The 5,073-nt window shown below is 48.3% G+C and overlaps 1 pseudogene across 1 annotated transcript; it reads right to left on the reverse strand.

Moving 5' to 3' along the window:
- Positions 1-4,038: 4,038 nt before the first annotated feature.
- On the reverse strand, positions 4,039-4,861 carry LOC308418570 (large ribosomal subunit protein eL6-like; annotated as a pseudogene). The gene has a single exon. The product of its transcript is annotated as a large ribosomal subunit protein eL6-like (transcript).
- Between the last annotated feature and the right edge of the window lie 212 nt (positions 4,862-5,073).

Below are 5,073 nucleotides of genomic sequence, written 5' to 3' on the forward strand. Positions count from 1 at the left end.
GGAATGTGCCGTCCCCATCTTTCTGCAAATTACAAACACAGGGCTGTTGTCCGTCGTAAACTCCTGGCTCAAGAAATCCAACTCTTCATCATAAATTCTGAGAGAAAAAGCTCGCCTGGGTGTCTCCTTCGCCTCGGCCTGTGTTCCCAGACATCTCACAAGCAACCCAGCCTATGTGCGTCCTCCCAAAGGCTAACACTGCAGTCCTGCCAACAGCTGCAAGTTATAAATAGGAGAGCTTGGGACAGTCGGGGGGGGGGGGTCAAGAAGCAAAATCTAATAAGTATTCAGATGCAATGCCCAAGAAAGCTCTCCGAAGGGATGAGGAAGAAGGTCTGCAAACCGGAGGAATAGTCCGTAGGAACGACATGGAGAAGCCTGTGGCCAATGGAACCTGCTCAGCCAGAGGGAAACTGAGGGAACCCAGGAATGTCACCTCCTTGACTAGAGCAGCTTTTTTAAATTTAGTTTTTGAGAACTTCATGCATGAGTAGAATGTGCTTTCATCAAGTCTGTCCCATCTCCTCTTCCAAGTGTTCCTTTACTCCCCCCTCACTGGTCCCTCCAGAACTGCATACTCTTTTTTTCCTACCCACGAAGTCTCCTTACTGTTACCAGCATGTGCATGGGTGCAGCAGCGCCATCCACTGGAACGTGGCCAGCCAAAGAAAACCGACTCTCCTCCCTCAGCGAGGGGCATGGCCCCAGGCATGCTCTAGAGTTGCCTGACTTGATCTTGTGCAGATCTTACTAGCTGTTGTGGGGGGGGGGGGGGGGGACAAGCTCAAACATCCAGATCCAGTGGCTCATTTGGGGGAAACACATCAGCAGCCTGAGTCTTTACAGAAGTGCCTTTCACTAAACATGGTGCAAGCCCCAGGTAGAGTGTGCCTCTACCGTAGGGCAACTCTACATCTTCAGAATGCCGTTTTACCTGACTCACTGCATGTACTTCCTTCCCCAGCCTTCACCATGTGGGCTATAGCTCTGTGTCTTGTAGATCTAGTCCATTGCTTCTCAACCTGTGGGTCACCACCCCTTTGGGGGTTGCATATCAGGTATTTACGTTAGCAGAGTTACAGTTAGGAGGTAGCCATGAGATGAAATGTTATGGTTGGGGTTCACCACAACAGGAAGAACTGTATACTGAAAGCTCACAGCATTAGGAAGGTTGAGAACCCACTGCCCTAGTCTGTTCGAGCTGCTGTAACATGACACTCTCCACCAAGGGACGTAAAAACAACAGAAATGTACTGCTTGAGGTTCTGAAAGCTTAGAAGCTGCAGATCAAGCCCCCCCCCCCCCCCCCCCCCCCCCCCCCCCCCCGTCAGAGTAAGCACCTGGCGAAGGCTTCCCTGCTCCTAGATGGATTGTTCTCAACATTCCCTCATTTGGAGGAAGGGGCAAGGAGCCTCTTTTAGAGGTGCTGAACCCATTTTTCCTGGCTCTATACTCATGACCCAGTCACCTCCCTTGTGCCTAATCTTGTCACTTTAGGAATTGGTTTTGGCATGTGAATTTGGCAAGGGCACAAATATTCAGACCACAGTACCACCTAAAAACTGTCTTTAAGTTCATCTCTGTCAATGTTCTGTCCCCGGCACCTCCAGTGTCGCCTGGACAGCTGATGTTTATGGATCAGTGGATTGCTCCCTCAGGAAGACACATACAATTTAGAGAAGCCCCACTTAGGAGACTTTCTTTTTATATACATTCACGATTTATGGCTTCTTTGTTTAGCCATGATGTCAGACGTTCCTACCAGAAGTATCTTCAGCTTGGGAATTATGAGTAAGCTGTTCCTTTGTAAAACAGATGGGCTGCAAAGGGCAAGATGAGAAACTGCAGGAAGGAATCTGTGGTCTCCTACACACGGGACTTTGTTTTGTCGGCTTGGTTTGACTGGATTTGGGGTGTGTGTGTGTGTTGTGTGTGTGTTTATGTCTGTGTGTGAGTGTGTGAGTGTGTGTGTTGGTTATTTGGGGACTTTGTAAGGTAGGATATTATGCATCCTGGGCAGTCTTCCTTTTTTAAGATTTTATTTGTTCATTTCATGTATGTGAGTACACTGTAGCTGTCTTCAGACACACCAGAGGAGGGCATCAGATCCCATTACAGATGGTTGAGAGCTACCATGTGGTTGCTAGAAATTGAACTCAGGACCTCCGGAAAAGCAGTCAGTGCTTTTAATTGCTGAGCCAACTGGGCAGCTCCTGGGCAGTCTTCAACCTTTATGAAGTTTAAAGTTTGCCCAGAACTCTGATATCCCTGCCCCCACCTTTTAAGTGCTGAAACTACAGACCTGTAACACCAGTAACATTTCACGTTGATTTTTTTTTTAATATTCTGGTGCATTGGAAAGAGAAAAATGTGCAGGATCATGGACTCTTCCACTCCTAGGAACTACCTGCCTCTTCTTCCTGTGGGAATTTGCTTCCTGGGATTCAGGATCTGCCCTAATCCCACAGGAAGTGGTTCCTCCTTCTCTTAATAATGAATGGGTCTCACTCTCAAACTGCAGGAGGAGCATTCATCAGCGCTGTGGCCCACTGACTCCACTCAGCATGTGTGAAGCATCACTATGTCACTATGCATAACTGACTCACACCCCTGGAGGGACTACCCGGAATAAGCCCCATCAGCCTGCTCGCTTCCTCCCTACAGGGCCTGGAGTGAGATACAGAGGTTCAGGGCAGGGCCGGATGCATCTGCCCCAAACGGAGCAGGAGCAGGTAGCGAGCTTCACCTCATCCTTCAGATCACAGTTGTTAAGTCACAATTCCATTTTTCATATCCATAAATGCATATTAAATATGTATAATTTAATGATCAATTTAAAATGTCATGAGAGCCCTGAGGAATAAGAAGGACTAGTTAGGGATGGAAATCTCAACCTCTGTCCAAAAGTTTCTGCTGTTTTCCATGTTGGCCTGTCAAGTGCCCTGCCAGCCTCTAAGATCACACAAGTCAATTCCTTACAGTTAATGTGCGTGCAAGTACCTGTATGTATGTGTACATGTGTCCTATGAGTTTTGTTCTCTGGCGCTCCCTGACTTGCACACGTGTGAATATGCCTACAACCAGCAAAAGCTGACCAGAGCAATACTTAGCATTCTTGTTTGTATCGGTCCTACATGGTCAATGCTGAGCAAACCCTTGATCAAACTGCTATCATACAAAAGGCTCATGAGCTACAGTCTGGAAACCATATGCAATGAGAACTCCACTTGCCACGCCCACACCACTGCGATATCGGAGTCTCAGAGGCAAGGGGCCTGGAGCTTGTTTCAGTTACCATGGATGTTTCATTCCGCCAAGGGTGTGAAGTCAGCTATGCAACTCACATGGGATAAACCAAAGAACAGCATCATTGGATAGAAGCGTACACTGATGCTCCCAGCCCAGTTCTGGCTGAGGCTCAGGAAAATAGGCAACTGTGTATGGAGACCCCTTTAAGAGGAATTCCTCAGGGGAAACGGCATCCAGACTATGGCTCGGGCCCTGCCTTGAGCAAACCTTCCAGGACAACCCTAGAGGAACTTGATAAGGTGCCATCAGTGGAGAGGAGGGGGAGGCTTCAGGGATCTGTGTCAGGGTTCCCTGAGAGACACAAGGAGAAAGGTGGGTGTGTGGACGAGCTCCCTGGAGAACAGAGCAGCAGAGGACAGGCTGTTCCTCCTCAGATGGGAACAAGCCAAGAAAATCCTTGGCAGAAATACAGCTAAAGACAGCAACATGGATCAGCAGAACAAGGTCTTAGCAGTGGGAATGATGTGCTTCTCTGTGGCTTCCTATAGGATCAGGATTCTACCTACCAGGCTGAGCAGTGTACGCAAGAAGCTCACTGATCATGTAAAGCTGGTTTGAAGGGCATGCTATGTCCTAATGGAGAAAAGAATTCTAAGAGTTCTCTCGCACTATAAATTGATGATGGGGTATAGGGGGAAAGTCTGTGAGGGGGGAACTGAGAAGAAGGGGGGAAGTGATATTGGGATGTAAAGTAAAGGGAAGGAGGGAGGAAGGGAGGGAGAGATGAGATCACAGGTAGCCCTGGAGCTGAGGAACAGCTTTAGTCTGGCAAAATCTGCAAGTCCACAGTTTTCTGATCAGCCGTTCCCTGCTCTGTAATCTCGTATTTCTTCTTCTCCATGTCGAAGACCTCGCCCTCCTGGGCTTATGCAGCTGCTTCTTCCTAAAGCAAGTGTCAGTCAGGTGTTTGGGGATTTTAACCTTGCTGATAGCGACTTTTGTAGAAGGGGCAATGACAAACTTCTGGTGTGTTCTACTCAGAGACACTCTGCTGAGGGCAAGAGGTCCAGTCACAGGTAGCAAGCCACTGCCCAGCTGCTTCAGGAAAACCACTCTCTTGTCCCTGTGACGCCAGATGAGGATGATCAGGACAGTCCCAGAGTGATGCTGGAGCGCAGCCTTCTCAGTGCTGACTAAAGGGCTTTTTGCCTTGGCTCAGTAGCTTCCAAGACACATCTTCAATAGGATAATACCTAGGCATTTTTTTTCACAGCTTCACCACCAGGGTGCCACCGTTCTTGTCCCCACTAACTGTTTTTGGGACAGTAGCAAGGACCTTCTCCTTTTTCTTCTTCTTTTCAACCTTGATCTTGGCAGTTAAGTATTTCCTTTTGTACAAGGCCTTTCTAGAATTCATAACAGATTGGGAGTACCTGCCAATTGCTCTAACCAGAACAGGGTCTCGGCTGCAATGGGGCTTTTTAACCTTAGGGTTACCCTTTGTGGCTGCACCAGCGGACTGGGTCCCGGAAGCAGGAGCATCCCCGCCAGCCTTCTTGGCTACAGGTTTCTTCTCCTTTGTATCAGGCTTCTTCGCCCTATCAGACGCCATCTTGCAAGACCTCTCACTAAGTTTCTACAATAGAAGAACTACGGCAGCAAGCAGGGTTAAGCTCAATGATCTAATTCACTCCTTGGTTTATGCAGGAAAGTACTCAGCATGAGGAATGAGGTTTTTTACAAAAGTGATATCCAGGCATGCTGAGCAGCATGGGGCTGAGATATGTAGCAACAATCCCCAGATAACAAGCTGCTCATGATGGA

Source organism: Micromys minutus, assembly GCF_963924665.1.
Source record: "Micromys minutus genome assembly, chromosome: 3".
Lineage (NCBI taxonomy): Eukaryota > Metazoa > Chordata > Mammalia > Rodentia > Muridae > Micromys > Micromys minutus.